The following is a 21,942-nucleotide window of genomic DNA, read 5'->3' on the forward strand; positions in this document are numbered from 1 at the left end:
GAAGCAGAATGTCGGCTCCAAGGTGGCTCACAGAATAATTCCATCAGTCCACTTCCCCCATGTATTGTCTGATGGAGTAGGTACGAAGGGCCAAATGGCCTACTCCAGTTTCTATTGCGTTTTTCTCTACACGATGGACTGACTCTGAGGACAGTCTTTCTCTAAGTTTAATATCAGCGGCACAGGTCGTGAAATTTGTCGACTTAGCGGCAGCAGTACAGTACAATACATGATAACGTAGAAAAAGATAATCAAGTAAAACAATTACAGTATGTATATAAATTGTTAAATAAAAGTAGCGTAAACACAGAAAGAATAAAAGTGAGGTGGTGTTCATTAGTCGTCATCCCAAATCTTCTATTGTTTCTCTCCTCACTGACCAGCTGAGTATTTCCAAGTGTTTTTATTTCAGAATTCAAACACGTGGTAATTTGCTTGTTGATTCTCAGCTTCTCTGTTGTATGCGCCTTCTTTGTGAGATTGTGCCTGAGGAATGTCTCTGGACTCCTTTCTGCAGCGCTGTGTTTGGGGAGCGCCTTTTGTGAATTCCTTCCTGTCAGGTTGTGTCAGAGAATGCCTCTGGACCCCCTTTCTATGGGGCAGTATCTAGGGAGTGTGTGTGCGCCGATATCCGCACAGTTGTGGCGGGGGGGGCAGCCAGCTTTCTTGGGGATGGTGAGCTCTCTGTGGAGCAGTTTCCTTGGGGACGGAGAGCCGCTGTCTGCTCCTGTGTTTAGGTAGATGGGGAGGGTGTGGGGTTGTGATCTAACTGGCTGCCGCTCAGCAGCAGCTGAACGCTATTGCGCTCGTGACTGTGGAGGTCACTGAGTCGCCTGCTGGGCTGCCGCCTCAGAGTGAGTGAGGACTCGCCGGATTCTTGGGCTCCTATTAGTCGGAGAAGAATCCGACGGGAAGTTTATGGCGAAAAATAGCGGCCGGCAGGGAGACGGAAGATCCGCGCGACAAGGCTTGATGGCGCGCTGAGTTTCTGTGGAGCGCTGAGGTTTGAGAATGTGCAGCGGCAGGTTTTAGACAAGGAGCGGCCGGCAGAGGGTGAGTGACAGTGCGGGGCTGCCGGTCCCCGGCTGCCGTCCTGTTCGGAATTGTACGGGTGTCTGCGGCTTTAAGGGAAAGTGTTTGAAACAAAGCTGGGGTTCATTGTCTGAATGCCCCTGGCCGGGATCTTCATTTCCAGCGGTACTTTAGTGACACGAGTCTCGGTCTCGGGTCGAGTGGCGGGTCTCTGCTCTGTCCAGGTCCCAGGCGGAGCACGGGCTCCTGGGTCTGTCTCCGTTCCTGGGCAGGACGGCGAGGCTCCGGGCTGGTCGGAGCTCTGATCCCGGCCCCAAGCGGCGTGCCGGCTTTCCCGGTCTGCCTCCTATCCCGGGTGGGATGGTGGGGGTCCGGAATGATTGTGCCCACTCCCTCCTCCCCAAGTGGTGGCGGGTCCCATTTCTCTGCCCTGGTCCTCGCAGATCTCACCGAACTCCTTCACCAATGTTTTGAAAGGGGAGCACCAAACATGCACCCCTTACCCAACACCAGGCTGGTGTGTGGACCGGCGAAGTACTGAAGCTGGGGAGGGATGTGGGTTAGACACTGAAGAACGTCGGGAGACAACTCAAGGGATTCTGGACTGGGCGAGGGGCAGGACCCGCTGCAGAGTAAAGAGGGAGAGTCTCATTTCGCTACCTTAGACATGTTCGTCAGAGTGTTGTTCTAAAGCTGATTAGAATCGGGTTAACTTTTTCTTTAACTGACTTAGATTGTATTCTGGAACTTTATTCTCCGGTTTGTGTTTTTTTTTAAAGTGGAATAAGTTTTAGAGTATCTGCTATTTTAATGATCCTGCTCTCATACCCTCTCATGTTACCGACGCATTATTTTGTTTCGAAAGTTTGAACGTCTAAAGACACTTATGATCACCATACTGTAGTTTTTTTTTTAAGTAACGCCTTTCCGACTTGCACCCAGCTGTACTTTTCCTGTGCATGTTCTGCCCGGATCACCTTCCGTGCAGTTCTTCACAATTTCTCTGGTAAACTTCAGTCGGTTAGAGGCCTCACTTTCACCACTGTAAACGTGTAATCTGTGACGTAAAGTAGCTAATTGGATGTAATTTAAAGTAGATACCATGTGTTAAAATGCGTCGTCGATGTCAAACGTATCAATAGCATTTAAGGAACTAAATTATTAGGAAAGTTAAGAAAGAACTTAGAGACATGTAAATATTACAAGTAATGAAACTTACGCCGCATTTTAATATAAATGAAATATAATAGTTCATTTCACTTCAGTCCTGATCGCTTGATTTGATCGCATATAAAGTTACGCCGTAGGAGTTCTCGCTTCTTTTTGAAGCAACGATAAACGACCATGAGCTAGATATGGAATGAAGTATAAAGCAATTTCTGTTTTGCTACAAAAACCGCACATTACTCTGTTCCCGAGTATATATGCGAGATGTTGCTCAGGTGTTCTCGTAGATGATATAACGGGGGGTATTTTATGTGCCTTATGACTCAGTAAAATGAGCTGATTTTGTTGTAGTTTTGGGAAAATTCTTTTCTAATAGTAGCAAGAAATGTTTCATTTTTAATGAGACATCTGATTTAAGAACAGAAATCTTAGAAATAAGTATTCCAGAATATTCTGCCAAATCGCAGTAGCTGAAGTTTGCATCGATAAATAACGGCGAGACATTTACCGGAGGTAATTTCTTCTGAAGGATACCCATGCGCGGGTAACCGCTGGCAGTTCTCGGTGTCTCCGCTGGGTGCGCTATTTAACAGTTTTCTGCAGCCCTCGGCATCGAAGAACTGATGGAAACTTCAGCAGTTCTTTCTGCAAACCCTCTCGAAGATGTTATGTTTTATTGCATGGGGTGAATCAAGTTTTTAATGGTGTAGGAGCTCTCCCACTTGTTCTGCGATTAAGAGAAAATTGCAGGGTCATTATCTTCTGAACAATTACATATAGAATCACAGCTAATATCAATATGGCCATGCATTGGTTAAAACCATCCAGTGGATGACACCATCAGATTCACATTGTACCTGGAACTTTGACCAATAGCCTCAGGAACTGCATGTTTGAAAGTAGGAGATCATGTCTTGATATTTCCTGAAATACGGCTCAACAGTTTGGCAACTGTCAGTTTGTATTTTCCATCACTGCGGTTTTCTTTAAATCTCTACATTTATTTGAATTTTCATCCTCTGCATTTGTGTTTTACTGCCTCTTCCACTGTCACACCTTAATCTCTGCCAATTGCCTTAGGGCTTTAAACTAACTGTGTCCTTTTCTCTGAAGCCTCCTTACAAAATCACTGTCTCCTTTGTTGAATTAATTTTCAGCTGCACTTCTAGCCAGCCATCTGAATCATGTCTCTATAGATTAAAAATCTCAAATATTTTGAATATAAATAATCTTAAAGCCATTATATATAAGTTCTTTGTTAATATTTGCAATTAATTAAGTAATCAAAGACAGGAGATAATAAAGATCACTTGTGCCTTTCATATCTGAGCTAAAGTTTTTGACCTTTAAAGAATTCAATTTTTCTTAACAAATGGGCATTTGTTGTTCTAACAGCCTTGCATTTTACAATAGGTTTCATAATCTTAAATACTTCTGTCAGATGACTTCGTACATTCTAAGTACCAAGGAGAATCACCTCCATATTTCCATTTATTCCAGTTAAGTAAGTCATTTAGTATATCTCTTCTACACTCTATTCAAAGCCTTCACATCTTTCCTCAAGTGTGGTCTTCAGAATTGGACACCATACTCCAATAGAGGCCAAATAAGGATTTTTAATAAAGGTTATTCATGTTTTCCATATTCTTGGACTCTTTATAAAGCTTAAGATCCAATAGGCTTTCTTTACCGACTATCCTAATGTCCCCAACCAAATGAGTATGACAGTAACCAAGACCTGAAGAAAGACTTCTCTGTGCTCTTTGGAACTTTGGAAGCTGTTTGAGCAGATGCCTATGAGTTCTGATGCTGACCAGTCAGGTCTCCTGGTGTTAATGGAGAGTCCTTCAGAATTATCAGAAAATCAGTAAACTAATGTTGTGTGTTTCTGATTCTGGGTCGATTTCATGACAGTTGTAATGTAGAGCTTTCTGTTCCAATTTATGTTAGTATAGTTGGAAAAAAGTGTTGCATCAATATTGGCATCACTTGGTGCATATCTGACACCAGGAAAACATCAGATGTACTTATGTGAATACTATATTAAATGTTCCAATTTTGCATTTGCTACAGTTTTGCTTGAAAATGATCTCCAAAGTGGCCTGTTCAAGGTAAAATTGAGCTGATGTCATGCTGCTTCTAGAGCAGGAATGTTTCTAGTTTTGAAGGCTATTAATATAAAATAGTCATCAAGAGATCAAATATACAAACTAATAGGCAGTCAGTAGATGTCTAGACAGTTGATCAGCATATCTGGAGACAAATCCCACCATGCCCACTAGGAAATGTAAATCTAAGGAATTAAATAAATCTTGGAATATTATGCTAAGTTGGGCAATGATGCCAATGAAAATACCGGACTGTTTTAAAAGTCCATCTGTTTTCCTGATGTTCTTCAGGAAAGGAGAATAGCATCCTTCCTAGTTTTGGTCTCTGTAATCCCAGAGCCAAGTGATGTGATTGAATCTTAACTTTCCTTTGCAATGAACCTGCTCAGTTAAGGAAACATTTGCGAATGCAAGTAATGGCTGTCCTTGCCGGTTGTGTCCACGTTCCATTAACCGATAAATAAGGAAATAACTCAGGAAAATGAGCATGCACGCTCTAGGGGAGGCTGAAATTAATCGGTAAGTTCAAGGAAGAAGAAAATGAATATGTGAGTGTAAATAGAATATAAAATAATGCTAGTAGAGTTTGGTTAAAAAGACATTCAGTATAAATAGGGTGGGCAGTTTGGGCTGAATGGCCTACTTCTGTGCTATATTTGCACTGTGTGAATCTTTACATTGAATACTGATGCATAAATATGAGGGATATTAGCAAGTACTGAGCTTAATAAGAAAGTTGCAGATAATGGTGGCATTTTTACAGCAACAAATAAGATTCTGTTATGGGATAATGATAGAGAACTTGAGTTTGACTTAAGCCTTCTGCCAGTTATTTTTTGGTCATTTCTGGATGCTGTGCTACAACTTGGATTACAATAAGGGAGGGGTCTCCAGGATTTTACAAACATGAGAAAATCTGTAGATGCTGGAAAATGTTATTCAAAGCATCATGTGCAAAATGCTGGAGGAACTCAGTAGGCCAGGCAGCATCTATGGAAAAGAGTAAATGGTCAGCGTTCCTTCTTCAGGTCCTTAAAGTTGCCTTATAACTTAAATAGTACCATTTGACCAACTCAGACAAAATGTGCACTTTTTACCCATGGCTCTAATAACAATACATGGCATGTGGAGCAAATTCTGCCTGCATTTGTCTCTTTCCTGTTTGCTTTTGATACACTAAGGAACAGAGAATGGAAAGACTACTTGTGGCTAGATTTTCCTAACTTTTTCTTTTGTCTTTTCTTGGAAATTCATAAGTATCTGATTTCATTATTGCATTATAAGACCATAAGATACAGGAGCAGAAGTAGGCCATTCGGCCTATCGAGTCTGCTCCGCCATTCAATCATGGGCTGATCCAATTCTTCCAGTCATGCCCATTCCCCTGCCTTCTCCCCATACCCTTTGATGCCCTGGCTAATCAAGAACCTATCTATCTCTGCCTTAAATGCACCATTTTTTTATGTAAACAGTGGGCAACTACTGTGCAGTCCCAAGTGGTATAGGTGAGATTACAAACCACTTTTGAGTTACTTGCTTCTTGAGACACTTGTTTCTTGTTCTCAGAACAGTTTATCAGAAATAGTTTGTGAAAATATTGGAACGTCAAACAATTGTAAATGTGCCAGAGAAAGCATCACATTGATATACAAAGGCTGTGGAATTGCAAAGGTTTTTTTTGCCTGCTTTTGTCTTTTTTTGACAGTTCCTTGGACTGAGCTTGACACACTTCCTTTCCAGTGGTGTGGATTCTGTGGTGGTTAATGAGGTCAATGTTGAACTGTTAACTCTTCCACAGTAATAGGGCAAGGGGCAGCTGACAGGGAAGTGGGTGATTAATTGTGAGACAGAGTGCCAGTTACACACGGCCGCCACTCCCAATGCATGGCCAGCTGACTTTGGTCCAAACACTGCCAGAGCCGAGTCAAAAACAAAACTACAAATTTGCCACATTGACGAAGACTGGGATAAACCTTTTTCTTTTCTAAAGAGCTCAGAATAATTTTTTTCATAGTTTCGAATACATATAAGCAGTTGTAAAAGAACTAAAGAAAGTATAACATAGGTTTCTTAAGTCATGAATGTAGCTGAACTGTTGCAAAACTATAACCACAGGAGTTTATAGTAAGGTCTTCCAGTGAAGAAGGATGGTTCTGTGGGTGGTGAATGGTGTGGGCATAGTGATTTACTCACTGTACAAATTGGAGAACACTACATGTATCGTGAAAATAAATCCTGTCTGAACTGTATTCAAACTTGTATAATACTAGAATCATCAAGTCACCGTTTAACATTAACTATCTTGACGTTAACTAGGTATCAATTTCTTTATATTTAAATTTGCAGTGGCTGAGGTTTACTGTTGATGGTAGATCAATAATTAGATAAAATTTACAATATTTTGCTGCTTATTCTGAACTTATTTGAAAACAGGAAGTAACATAAGCGTGAGATGATTAATATGAAAGTAGGTTAAGGAGCAAAGGCAACTTCCAATGACATTTTCATCATGGTCATTTTAATACTTAAGTTAAAAATTCAAATTTTAATGATCAATCCCTCGCAAATTCCTTCAGTAAAAGAAAAGAAAACAAATTTCACCACAAAGTGTACCAATCTCCACATTGATACACTCTCTCATTGTTTTTGAGTTCCTTAGGTATATAGGATGTGAAAAGCAAATATGTAATATTGAGGCTTTATACAGAAGGGGTGAGGTACACAAATTATTCTGGGATTGATAGGCTTGTCATATGAAGAGTGTTTGATGGCTCTGAGCCTCAGCTCACAGCAATTCAGAAGAATAAGGGCTGACTTCATTGAAACCTGTTGAATGTTGAAAGGCTTCAGTAGAGTGGATGTGGCAAATATGCATTCACATGATGCAGGAGCCTTAAGACTAGAGGACACAGCCTCAGAATAGAGGGGCATAATTTTAGAACAGAGATAAGGAAATTCTTTAGCCAGAGAGTGGTGAATCTGTGGATTTATTGCCACAGGCGACTGTGGCAATAAATTTAATATATTTTGATAGATTATTGATTGGTCAGAGCATGAAGGGATACGGGGAGAAGGCAGAAGACTGGGGTTTAGAGGGAAAATGGATCAACCATGATAAAATGGTGGAGCAAACTTGATAGGCCAAATGGCCTAATTCTACTCCTATATGTTATTGCCTTATGAACATGCAGTCTGCATTACCAGATGTTTGGCAAAACATTAATTTCTGACCCATAATCTGTTAATGCATCATTGCATTACTTCTGGATTTATGCTCTTACATTTGAGCAGACATGCAGACACGTGTGTGTGTGTGTGCGCGCGCTATCACTTTAATGGACTAAGGGTCAGAAGTGCTGAAACTTTTGCAGGATGAGATCATATATGTATCAGTGAATGTGGAATTGCTGCTCGTCTGCTCAGTGCATTTCTGATTTTGCATGCTCAAGCATGGAAGACCAAACTGAGCTGGAGATGAGCTCCAATTAAGCACCCTGTGACTGGAAGCAGAGCATTAATGGGCTGAAGTGGCCAGATGTACATTGCATCCAGCTACTCAGCTCCACACAAGGGTTGCCCTACGGAAGAATTTGACTCTATTCTTTATATTTAACTTTGGAGTGTCAAAGATGACTAGTTAATGGCCGTCAGGTCAATTGATAAGTAGCTGAGTGCTTTCCTATTTTATGGGGTTAATGACCCTTAGTGAAAAGGCAAGTGGGTATTCCAGGTTTTGCTTAGCCTCACTCTGCCTCTGACTCTCGGGTATGGAGGATGAATGTGGTTGGCATTCTATATGTGGAATGAGTGGGCATTTCAGATGGTGTGGGCTACTGTAGATTTAAACTAGTGGGCTGGATCCTGGATGATGCTGCCCCCAACATTGAGGTAATTTGCATTAGTTCTAACTTGGCCAGAGGTTTACTGGAGTGGATGGCTGTGGCTCTTTTTGGAAGAACGTACAGAAGGCTTGGGTCCCACACCACCAGGTTCAGGAACAGTTATTATCCCACAACCATCAGATTCCTGAACCAGTGTGGATAACTTTATTCACCACTCTTCAGTCTACAGACTTGCTTTCGAGGACTCTTTACAACTCATGTTTTCAATATTATTTTTATTTCCACAGTTCATAATTTTGCACATTGAAGTTTGACAGTCTTTGTTTATGTGTGGTTTCTTTGTTTCCTGTAAGTGGCTGCAAGAAAATGAATCTCAAAGTAAAATATACGTACTTTGATGATAAATTTACTTTAAACCTTGTACCTCTCAAATTCTGATTGTAAGAAGATTGTTCTAGCACCTAAGCATGTTGAGTGTCAGCTTCCCCCAAAGACAATAAGGTTTGACCCTCTTGTGAGCCTCCATGTCGAACTAAACTGTGGGGCTTGTAATATGATTAAAAATATTACTACAGCATTCAATTTGGGCCAATAATTAATATTTTACAAATCCCTATCAATGGCATCAATGACAATAATCATCTGCGACCAGATTCTGGTCAAATAGTTTATTTCATTATATCCTGGACTCCAGGCTGAGAGCCATATCTCCCTACTACCACATTTCCCAGCTGTGTCCCAGAGCTTTGATGACCTTCTGCTATGTCAAACTCTGTGAGTGCCTTTGAGTACAATGAACCATGTATACACGCACACACACACAACTTGAGCTCCTATGCAAATTGCAATTTTTGATGTGTATATTAATGGGTTTTATTACGTGTTTAAAAATGCTCACAAGACATGCCAGTTTCTACCTGAATCATGTGTGTATGTTCCAAAGTGTATTTACTACCATGTAAAATATTTAAATCATTGTGATTTCTTCTGCCTTATTTGCTGTTCGTGAGTTTTTTTTAATGTAAGTGCCACTTGCTAACCTAATGGCATTACAGCTACCATTCTTCCTGGACCCATGACTCGTGGAAATGGATACTGGAAGAGGAAGCCCATGCTATGCCATGAAGGTCAGATGTCTTTGAAGCCAATGGTGGGCACTGTTGTTTGACCAGCTGGTCTCAAGATCTGGATCATGATTTATATCTTAAAGTAGCAATGGAACTTGGAGGCCCAAAAGTGACCAATGAAGATGCAGAGTTCTATTTTGCATGTACTTATTTTTTTGCTCTTGAGTTCAGTATTACAATATGCACTCTAGTTTGTCCCAGAGCAATACATTCCGGAAGAAAGTTGACTTAACTTTCAGGAAAGATCTACTCATTCAAAGGCTAAACAGAATTCCTTCTGAAGGTAACATCCAAGGAATTCATTTTATGCTTAATTTGAAACATGATATGTGGTAACTGTAATTGCTTGGGAGGAAAAGGATGAATTTGGAATTAGGCTTCCTAAACCTCTCCACCAGAGGAATTATCCTAGTGACTTCTGTGAGCTAATTGTTAAAGATTTATTGTTAGTATTGGTTAGCAATCTCCTTAACACTCTATCTTGGGATTTTCAGGGTGGTACAAGACAAGCTGAAGAGACAGTAATGTTTAATCAGCTAGACATTCTTATGAAAGTAGAGTGATTACATCTGTGCTGAAAGTTCCATTATGCAAAACTATTCTTGTACTTCAGCAGTCTGCAGTATTAGTGTATTTCACAAGCCTATATAGCCTTATCATTCATCATTAAACTCTCAACATCAAGGCTATTACAGAGCTAGGTCACAGTGTTTTAATTTCTCTGCTTGTTCCTTTTAATTTTTCTTTCTTTCCCCCTCGTTCACAATTTCAATCCTTTCTCTTTATTTCTCAATTGTTGAACATGAAGAACAGTCTTTTGGGTTTCATGCCAAGTTATTAATGTCAGCCTCAGAACTTCATCAAAGCAGGAGTTCCTTTGGTCAGGGGAGAGAAGGGAGAAAAAAAGACAAAAAAAAATATTTTTGCACGTCCTATGCCATCTCAATTAGAATTAAATATTGTCTTTCCTGAAAATGCATCAATATTGCAGGGGTCTGAGTAATTTTTATCCATTTTCTCCAAAAACTGCCAGGCTTCAGTTTTCACATTTCCTTTCATCCCTTTCCTGCATATAATTTATTTAACATCTCATTTTTTATCGGTGCTTGTCCATTTGGTTTAGTCTTGATGGGCTCTTTGAAAACATACCCATCCATCAGTAGTCCACAGAGGATAAAGTGGCTCCTGGAAACTGAAATCATTATTACCATTATGTATTTCTAGTGCATTATGAGCTCTGGGTCAGGTAGTATGATCCTTTGGTCCTTCTTTTAAAACCTGTACTTTACTGATTACAATCATAAAAAATAGCTGTAGTATATGGCATTACCTGCTGTAGCTACCCCAAATTAAATGTGGCCTCGTTCCACACAACTTTGAACTGGTATTTAAACACAACATGCTTTTTTTTCAACCTTATTTCTTATCTCCCCTTTTCCTTCTGAAGTTTGAATTGAGTTCATTGGTTCTTAAAATGATTACGTCTTTGTAACTGATCACCTCAGAGCTTGCATTTCTTTCACCTCGCAAATCTCTACAGATGTATGGTGGAGAACATTTTTAACTGGCTGTATCCCTGCCTGGTATGGAGTGGGGGGAGGGCATTGTACAGGATCCAGCTACAGGAAGTTGTGAACTCAGTCAGCTCCATCATGGGCACTAGCCTCCCCAACATTCAGGACATCTTTAAGGAGCGATGCCTCAAAAAGGCAGCATCCATCATTAAGGAGCCCTTCAGGGAGGAGATATAGGAGCCTGAAGGCGCACAGTCAATTATTCAGTAACAGCTTTCTCCCCTCTGCCATTTGATTTCCAAATGGACTTTAAACCTATAGACACTACCTCACTGTTTTTTATTTCAATTTTTGCACTACTTATTTAATTTAACTTAAAAAAAATATATATCTATTTAATGTAATTTATGGATTTTAAATTATTATGTATTACAATCTACTGCTGCCCTATCACAACATATGCCGGTGATATTAGACCTGATTTTGATTCTGATTTAAGTAATCAAGAGTAATGAATATGGTACTATTAATGCTGTTAGCTGGAATATTATATAAATGTCAAAACTATACCAAAACTGGAAAGACATGGTCTTTGCATCATCATTTTCCACTTTGCATGTGTCTTCATCAGCAACAGTTCAAAATGAATAAAGAGCTCTATCAAAGCAGTTTCGTTTTTGAGGAGGCGAGGTGGAAAACCACCATGAATCATGACGCTTTGCACTTATTCAATTTGACATGTTGCTTGACTTTTCCCAATAATATCTTTTGAATCGCTGGAAAAATTGGATGCCAGAGTGAATTGAGATGATTCAACCCCAATGTTATTAACTATTGAATGATTCTCAATGTGATAAGATGGACTCTTCACCTCACAATCTACCTCATTATGATCTTACACCACATTGTTTACCTTCTCCATAGCTGCTACATTTTGTTCTGCATCTGCTTTTTTAACCATGTTTTGGTACATGTGACGATAATAAACCAATTCCAACTCCAGTGGAGATTATCAATCTCCCATATGATAAACGGGTTCACTGTTATCCCTAATGGTAACTTGATGTCATATACTATTGCTACAAATGTATTCTGTTGAATTTTCTTTTCTATATATAGTACAATGTTTTGAAAATGGGAAGAAGATTAATTATTTGTGCTCTCTCTTGTTTCAGTGCACAATTTGTTTGAATGTGAAGAAATGTTTTCAAATTAGACATATACTTACGATACCACTTCAATAGCGAAATGGCATCTTGGTTTTAGTTGTAGATTAAAAACAGTAACATCTGTTTCTTGTTAATCGAATGTTTACTGGGCTGACCTGTCAGACTAAGAATGTTTTTAATTTTATTTGACCCTGTAATTATCTTTCCTTTTTGTTCTCTATCCCTTATTATGTATTTATTTATCTGACATTATTATGTACCCCTTTTTCAAGACTACCTGCATCATTACCGCTTCACTAACAGAAGTGGTACAAAGCCTGAAGAATTACATATAGGTTTATTTTATCTGCCAATTAATGAGGATGCATCTGTCACTAATAAGTACAGCTTTTCTGAAGTATAATCATGGTTTTAAAGATGTAGGGAAAAACACAGAATTTATATTTTGCAAGCTATTTGCAAATATTCAAAGTACAAAAAGAGGTTTTCTAATCATCTACTCTCCAGACAAAATTGTATTTTTTCGGCTATATGATATTTGCATTGCATTCATCTCAGAATTTGATGTAAAGAGATTAGTTCATGATCAATTTTATCTATATTTATTTTGGAAATAGCTTGCATTGTCTTTGGAGAAAACATTTAGCTTTCTTTCCAACAGGCATTATTAGAAAACAGACACTAATAATTCTGAAAATAATTTCTGAAAGACTAAGATCAACACAAGAGATCTGAAGAATGTAGAAATTCAAGACTCAATGAATGGTCTTGGCTTGAAACGTCGACCACTTATTTCCCCTCAGAGATGTCCCCTGAACTATGCAAAGAGTTAGTTTGGGTGATTAGATATTAAGATTCATTTGAATAGCACATGAAAGGAGGCAATAGAAAATGTGTTGGAATTTGATGTAAAGGGACAGGGCAAAATTAATGTGGACCATGACACTAGCATACCATAAGTAGAGAACAAACAGTGGGCTGAGGATTTCGGTTTTTATGTCATAAATGCATTACTGGTTTTGGAATTATTTTCCACATGTGCAGTTATTGAAACTGGAGACTTTAAGATTTGCTTTTTAAACTAGTGTACAGTTGTTTCCAAACAAAATTATCAGTTTGTTTGTCTTTCCCAAGATGAATCAGTTCTCCAAAGTCACATTGACCAGTCTCTGTAATGTGGTTTACTTGTACTTGAAACAAGATTCTTTAGTTGTACTAAAACCAATTTGAAAATTCTAGCAGCTTTGCTTTGAACTATTGGCACTTGCTTGTACAAGTGCCACCAGGTTTAGCATTCTCTCTAAAGCACAGATGCTGATCTTTTGGGCTGCTTTTTCTTGGTGATATTCTGTACGGGCTTTGGCTCAACGTAGGATTTCAACAGTGGAGCATGCAGATCCCTGTCAATTCATACTGGACCTTCTACTATCTGAATCTGAACTGCAAGAGCTTTTACTTCTGTGGGGAAGAACAGTTTTTGAAACGTGGGTTAGCATACTTAAGTGTGTAATTTGTGTTTCCTTTACTTAATTGTTTTAAAAATGTTTTTTGAATAGACATGCAGAAATATTCAAGCAACACACACAAAATGCTGGTGGAACTCAACAAGCCAGGCAGCATCTATAGGAAGAAGCTCTGTCGATGTTTCGGGCCAAGACCCTTCGTCAGGATGAAAGATAGTAATAGATTTGAAAGTAGGGGGGGAGGAAAAAATGCGAAATGATAGAAGACCGGAGGGGGTGGGGATGAAGCTGAGAGCCGGAAAGGTGATTGGCAAAAGGGATACAGAGCTGGAGAAGGGAAAGGATCATGGGATGGGAGGCCTAGGGAGAAAGAAAGGGGGAGGGGAGAACCAGAGTGAGATGGAGAACAGGCAAAGAGCAATGGGCAGAGAGAGATAAAAAAAAAAGGGAGGGGGAAAATAAATAATCAGGGATGGGGTAAGAAGGGAAGGAGAGGCATTAATGGAAGTTAGAGAAATCAATGTTCATGCCATCAGGTTGGAGGCTACCCAGGTGGAATATAAGGTGTTGTTCCTCCAACCTGAGTGTGGCTTCATCTTGACAGTAGAGGAGGCCATGGATAGACATATCAGAATGGGAATGGGACGTGGAATTAAAATGTGTGGCCACTGGGAGATCCTGCTTTCTCTGGCGGACAGAGCATAGGTGTTCAGCGAAACAGTCTCCCAGTCTGTGTCGGGTCTCACCAATATATAAAAGGCCGCACCGGGAGCACCAGACAACATGACTGTTATTTTATTTCTATGTTTTGTTGGGATTGTTCTGACCCACCCGAAAGGCAAGACTATATTGCTTAAGGCCCTGCCACCAATGAGGATAAAGCTGGTGTTCAGCATGAAATTGACAATGGTGAGTTCAGAATAGGGTAAGTCTATCTTTTCCATGTAGGTCAGTAACTGGAAAACCTGTTTGCTACTTTCCTGTTATTTAACTGTTGAAAGAAAAAGGTGCTGGCAAGCCACATGGAACAACGGCGAGCATCTGTACTGCCAAATTGAGAGCTGCAAGTGTGATTCTGGCTTGAGTTCTGTGTAGCAGTGGAAAATGCAAACTCTTAGTGAGTGGTTAACCAATACTTGGACAGCCCCTGTAAAGTTGGGCAATACCCAACAAAGCTGTACAGGAGTCAGAGCGGGAATGCAGGTTCAAAGTAATTTGATCCAAGTTCCTAATGATGATTTCTAGGTGCTGACTCAAATATTCTTCCATATCTGATGTCCAAAGCCATGCCAGCCCCAACATTGCCTTCACTAGTGGGAGCAAATGTGATTTTCACTTTTAAGTGTGTAAACATGTCACAGCAGATAGGCAACAGATACTTCTCCAAATTGTAGCACAGTTGCTGAAGGTTGCATAATTCAAATACTAACTGAGGGAGCTGAAAACTAGTTGGGCATTGAATACTGAAAGGAAATTTTGAAGTGTTCTAAAGAATTTGACTGAGAATATAACAACTAATTTAGTAAATCTTACCACCCCCAATGTACCATATCGGCTCCCAGGCTTTGAGCAATAGGAGGAACAATACAACCTGACCACTTTCCATTCTTGTGGCCCTCTGTTGCTCAGGGTCAGCAATAGCTGTTGTATCCCAGCTGTCCATGTGACATGCAAGACAGGGCAGTACGATATTGAGAGCAAGCTGTTGCCCATGTAGCAGGCTACCTCTCTTTACACAACTAATAAATCCAGAGGAATGGCAGAGATTAATACAATTTGGCACCAGTGATGTCGCAAGTGTTGCCAGTCAATGTTGAACTTAACGTAGGATTGACAAGGACTCCAATTCCGGATTTTCCTTGAGGTTTACTCCTGAAGCCTTCCCCATGAGTTTGTGATCAAAGCTGTACTTCTCCTAGATGAGCCAGCTATGGTTGATGAGCCCTATTTGCCCAAAGTGACTGGTTTTAAGACATCAGTAACCTGCCTTTGCCCCTTCTCCCGTCAGTAGAAATGGTCCCCCGGGCTAAGCCACATGTGAAGGCCAGGAGTTGGACTTAATTGTCAGAGGGTATTTGAGATGCACACCATTGAGAACATTTAATAAGTAGGGGAGCTTATTCCCATTACTACCCCAAATATAACAACCTTAAGGAATTATTTAATATTAATATGATATCAAAATGCCCAGATTATAAATTAACTATTACAAGATTGAGGCTATAACATGTATGCAGTATTTTAGTGGAAAACACGAATTTCACCATGTTCTTGGAAATGTATTTCATTAAGTATTAACAAATTCAAGTTTCAATTATGCAGAATATGGAGGGAATTTGCCTTTGTATATTCATGTGTGGTTACTTCATCAAGTTGTATTGTGTTACCAAGATATCCGGGGAGGTTTTCAATGCATGTGTCAATATATCTATCTTGGATTAATTCAATTTATATTGTAAAATAAACATACATCATTGAAACTGAAGAAGAGTTAAATCCTATAGCCAGTGAATGAATTTGCCTTGGAGTTTGTGCAGTGCTGAATGACACTCAGGCTCCACTGATTTTCATATATGAGGAGTGATTGGCAACATAAATTTGTATTGATATTGAGTCAAAGAGCATCAGAGTAGGCTCTTGGGCTCACTTTGTCCATGCTGATCATCAAGGCATTGATTGAAATTTGGAAGTCTTAGGAGTTACTTGATAAAAGTTTTTTTTAAATCATATTAAAGGAATCTGATAGACATTCCAGATTGCATACCATTTTATTCAACATAAGAAATGGAATATCGATTCACTTTTGCACATATCAATCACTTATGCTTTTTTATGTCCCTTGAAATTCTGGGCAACCTCAGATGTTGCATATCAGAATGACATCAGATTTGTATGTCCTTTTTGAAGTGTTTTCTGGGAGATTGGATCACTTTGTTCTAGATGCAAGTATTATTGTGCACTCTCAAAATGAGCCTGCTCTGCACACTGCTGGGCTGGGATAGCCACCAGCATTTATCCGTTTCATTGCCTAGTGTCCCACTGCCTGATCTCCTGATCTTGTGACACTGTAATTTGCTTTGAACTAAACTGGTGACCTCAATCTCCAACATCCCAATGGCTTACCTTACTGATGGGTGCTGATACTCAGCTCAATGCTTCTCCCATTCCCTTCTCTCCTCACTACCCTCCATCAAGGAGGAAGATCCCTCATCCCTCATTGTCCTCTGCTTCACCTCCTAGCTCAAGCAACAAGGTCATCATTCCATCCGTGCCATTGCACAGCACATCTCACCACCAGAGCATGATGATTCTCCTACCAATTTGAGGAATGCAGGCCCTATCCCCTTCATTTGCAGTTCAATGTACATGGCTGCTTATTATTCTGCCCATCCCATGGCCTCTGCCTCCCATATCTTTCCAACCCACCACAGCATTGGGTCTGATGCTTCTTTCCCCAAATCATCATCCCCAGACCAACCACCGTTCAAAACCGCACAGGCATAAAGTTGCCTATCATAGTTGCAAACCATGTCTTGAATCAGGCTACTCAACAGATGTCAACAATTGAAGTTCATATATAGACAATGACAACGGGGCAACAGTGCTAATGATGTTGGAAAACTGAAGTTTCAGAAACTCAGGACCACATTGCAGTCCAGAAACATTTTGACTTCGAAAAAAATTATTTGTTATTTGAGATACAGCACCCCAAATAGGCCCTTATGTCCCTTCAAGTCACTCCACCCAGCAATCCCCTGATTTAACCCTGGCCTAATCATGGGACAACTGACATAAAACTTACTCAAGGATTGATTTTTTTTTATTATCAAAAAATATTCAAGATAGAGTGAAAAGTGTGGAATATAAAGCAAGAATATTGTCAGATCATTCCCCTTTGATAATGACAATGATAATGATGGATAAGGAGGAATCGATCGATAGATGGAGATTTAATTCAATTTTATTAAAACATCAAGATTTTTGTGATTTTATGAAAAAAATTCAATTTTTTTGGATACAAATCTACATTCAGTTGAGGATAAAATTGTATTATGGGAAGCGATGAAAGCATATTTAAGGGGTCAGATTATAAGTTATACATCTAAAATTAAGAAGGAATATGCAGCAGAAATAGATCAATTTGAAAAAGATATCATAAAGTTAGAAAAAGAATCTCAAAGATATATGACAGAAGAAAAACGAAGACAACTTGTTAATAAAAAACTACAATATAATACACTCCAGGCATATCGTACAGAAAAAGTAATTATGAGAACTAAACAGAAATATTATGAATTAGGTGAAAGATCACATAAAATTCTTGCTTGGCAGTTGAAAACAGAACAGGCTTCTAAAACAATAAATGCAATTAGAACAAGTGTAAATAAGGTTACTTATAAGCCTTTAGAAATTAATGAAACTTTAAAAATTTTTTATACTGAACTATATCAATCAGAATCACAAAATAAGATTGCTGAGATAGATAAATTTTTATCACAAATAACCCTTCCAAAATTAAATTTGGAAGAACAGAAAGGATTAGATATGCCCTTTACATTAAAAGAGGTTGAAGAAGCTTTAGGATCACTTCAGAGTAATAAATCCCCAGGATAAGATGGTTTTCCTCCTGAATTTTATAAAAAATTTAAAGATTTATTAATTCCTCCTTTTATGGAATTAATATACCAAGTGGAAAGAATGCATAAACTCCCACAATCTTTTTTAACAGCGATCATAACTGTATTGCCAAAAAAAGATAGAGATCCTTTAAAACCAACATCATATAGGCCTATTTCTTTGTTGAATACAGCTTATAAAATACTAGCAAAAATTATATCTAATAGAATATCTAAATATTTACCAAAATTAATACATATGGACCAAACAGGTTTTATTAAAAACAGCCAATCAATGGATAACATAACCCGGTTACTTAGTATAATTCATTTGGCACAAAAAAGAGAGGAAATGAGTGTGGCAGTTGCTTTGGATGCAGAAAAAGCATTTGATAGATTGGAATGGGATTTTTTATTTAAGGTATTGGAAAAATATGAGTTAGGAAAATCTTTTATACAATGGATTAAAACTTTAAATACTAATCCTCAAGCTAAAGTAGTTACAAATGGTCAGATTTCAACACCATTTTGCTTAATGAGGTCAACTAGACAAGGCTGCCCATTATCACCTGCTTTATTTGTATTGGCAATAGAACCATTAGCTGAATTAATTAGAACAGATTCAGACATTGGGGATTTTAGAGTCAATCAAGAAGAATATAAGATTAATTTATTTGCTGATGATGTTTTGATTTATTTAACAAACCCATTGCAATCTTTTAGATTGGAAGAATATGGGAAAATATCAGGGTATAAAGTAAATTGGGATAAAAGTGAAATTTTACCCCTTACCAAAGGAAATTATAATCAATGTCAATTAGTAACTCAATTTCGATGGTCAATAAATGGGATAAAATATTTAGGTATTAGAGTTGATAATGATGTAAAAAATTTATATAAACAAAATTATTTGCCATTATTAAAAAAAAAGAGGATCTTGATAAATGGATGATGTTACCAATAACATTAATAGGTAGAGTTAATGCTGTAAAAATGAATGTATTTCCTAGATTGCAATATTTATTTCAAACTTTACCAATACAATTACCTCAGAAGTTTTTTCAAGAACTGAATAAATATGTAAGGAAATTTCTTTGGAAAGGAAAGATGTCAAGAATATCATTGGAAAAATTGACATGTAAATTTGATTTAGGAGGGTTACAACTTCCAAATTTTAAGAGTTATTATAAAGCAAATCAACTTAGATTTATTGCGTCTTTTTTTGATGAAAAGAAACCGGCATGGATTAGAATAGAATTAGATAAGATGGGAGAAAACATACCAGAAGATTTTATATATAAATGGGAATCCAAATGGATATGGGAAAAAAAAGAATCTCCTATATTAAGACACTTGATTGATTTATGGAATAAGGTAAATATGGACGATGAGATAAAGAAATCTTTATTAGCAAAAAGAACTTTAATTCAAAATAGGCTTATTCCTTTTACAATGGATAATAAATTTTTACATAATTGGTTCCAAAAGGGGATTACCGTAAGTATATAGGTGATTGTTTTGAAGGAGGTATATTGATGTCATTTGATCAATTAAAAAATAAATATAAAATATCAAATAACACTCTTTTCTGTTATTTTCAATTAAAAGCTTATTTACGAGAAAAGCTGGGTCAAACAATGTTGATACCAAAACCTAGTGAAATAGAAATATTAATTCAGAAGGGAAAAATTAAAAAATTTACATCTTGTATGTATAATTTGATTCAAAAACAGACAATTAAATCAGGAATTTATAAATTTGGGAATCTGATTTGAATGTTAAAATTGATGGAAAAAACTGGTCAAGATTATGTTCTGATAGTATGAGAAATTACAATAAATGTTCAACTTAGATTAATACAATATAATTTTTTACATCAATTATATATAACACCACAGAAAATAAATAGATTAAATTCAAATATGCCTGACCAATGTTTTCGATGTAATCAAGAAATTGGTACTTTTTTACATTCTACTTGGTCTTGTTTTAAAATTCAACCATTTTGGATAAATTTAAGACTTTTATTGGAACAAATTACTGGAGTACAACTCCCACATAGTCCACTATTATTTTTATTAGGAGACATTGAAGGGACAGTATCGAAACTTAAATTGAATAAGTATCAGAAAAAATTTATAAAAATTGCACTGGCAGTAGCCAAAAAAGTTATCGCAGTTATTTGGAAATCTGATTTATATTTAACTATGGATCATTGGAATAATGAAATACATAGTTGTATTCCACTTGAAAAAATTACATACAATCTAAGAAATGAATATATATTTTTGAAAATTTGGTTCCCATACTTACAAAAGATAGGATTAAATACATAGGTCCTTTGAAGATAAAATTACAAAGTAATGGGGGAAAGTAAAAATAAATATTAAAATTATTTTGAACTCCATGGAGCATGTGGGCATCCTCCGATATCCAGGCAATCTTTCTCTTCTTTCCTTTTTTGCTCTCTCTTTAGATAAGAGTTAAGGGGGGGAGGGTTAAGGGGAGGGGAGAGGGTTAATATTATTTTTCTTACTATTTTATATCACATTTATTCTTTGTAATTTCTAAAATTTAATAAATAAATTTAAAAAAAAAATCATGGGACAAATTGCAATGACCAAATAACCTAACAACTAGTACGTCTTTGGATTGTGGGGGAAATGGGAACACCCAGAAGAAGCCCATGCAGTCATGGAGAGCACATAGAGTCTCTGTACAGACAGCAGTAGGAATTGAACGTGGGTCGCTGGTACTGCAAAAGCGTTGTGCTAACCACTACGCTGCCATGACATCCCATGTTGGGCATACAGAGTTATTTCCACAAATAAAAATTGATGTGAAAATTATGGTTTGAATATAAATCTTTCTATACATCTTGATAATATTTTGTTGGCAAAGGGGATTATAGGATGGACATGTATGAGTATGTAGAATTAGGTCACAAAACATCCATGATCTCGGTGGGCCCTAGGGTCCATGGATAATGGTGGGGGTCCATGGCATAAAAAAGGTTGGGGACCTCTGGTAATGAATGACAATAGGTTCAAGAGACCTCTCTTGGTAACATTTCAGAATGAGATATAATACAAATTTTAATGCAGCCTTGTGTGTACCTTTTGCAATATGTCTTGAACTAAAATACCATAAATTGCTAGTGTGAATTACAAACACTCGGGCAGCTTGTTTCAGTTTCATATGACTACAGGAAATAATGCCATTTCTTATGTGAAAATGCCCTGCTCTCCTTTTCTGTGGTAGCAAAAGCCTGCAAGCTGTGAGAACTCACTCGACTTAACGGTAGTGCTGAAAGGGTGAAAACTGCACTAGCATCCATGATGTAATGACAACTGCTAGCTTTTTTCTCAAAACTTGAACTTTAATCTGAATTCATAAATCTTTCCAGTTGATGTCAAGCAAGAACATTAAAATGATATACTTTTTTTGAAGCATCTGCTTAAGTGTCCTTTTTTGAATTATTCTACTCGGCAAAATTTTGTTCCTGTATAGATGAGGTATCTATCCATTTTTCTTCTCTGATGGTAGTAAGTGCTTCCACATATTGGTTTATCAATAATCATCAGCGTCTGGCTGCCTTTGATAATCGCACACTACTGATGTTTAGCGAGACATTTATCAATAAATCTTCCTTTTAGTCACTATTTAGATCCTAGTTATTATCTGGAACTCATTGCCAGTAACCAGGGCTTTCAACAGGGAACTGGATGGGGACTTGCGGAGAAAGCAAATCCCAGGGCCCCAGGGAAGGGCAGGAGAATAGAACTGGCAGAGTTGCGATGGACCAAATGATCTCCTTCATTATAACAATCCTATTGTTTTTTTTTTTCCTTGTTGCATATTGACTTCCACTGAAACTAAAGTTTCAATATCTAGGATATTAATT

At 37.9% G+C, this 21,942-nt stretch overlaps 1 protein-coding gene across 3 annotated transcripts in view; it reads left to right on the forward strand.

The window, feature by feature from the left end:
• The first annotated feature begins 474 nt into the window (after positions 1–474).
• The window catches only part of chst15 (carbohydrate (N-acetylgalactosamine 4-sulfate 6-O) sulfotransferase 15), an 89,182-nt gene continuing 67,714 nt past the window's right edge, over positions 475–21,942 (forward strand). For 2 of the 3 annotated variants that reach the window (XR_012096137.1, XM_073027629.1), the window contains exon 1: positions 755–1,053. The gene's annotated coding sequence lies outside the window, so the exon portion shown is untranslated. Of the gene's footprint in view, positions 561–754; positions 1,054–21,942 lie in introns of those variants that run through there. The other variant, XM_073027630.1, reaches the window with a different exon arrangement.

This window comes from Hemitrygon akajei, chromosome 23, assembly GCF_048418815.1.
Source record: "Hemitrygon akajei chromosome 23, sHemAka1.3, whole genome shotgun sequence".
Taxonomy (NCBI): domain Eukaryota; kingdom Metazoa; phylum Chordata; class Chondrichthyes; order Myliobatiformes; family Dasyatidae; genus Hemitrygon; species Hemitrygon akajei.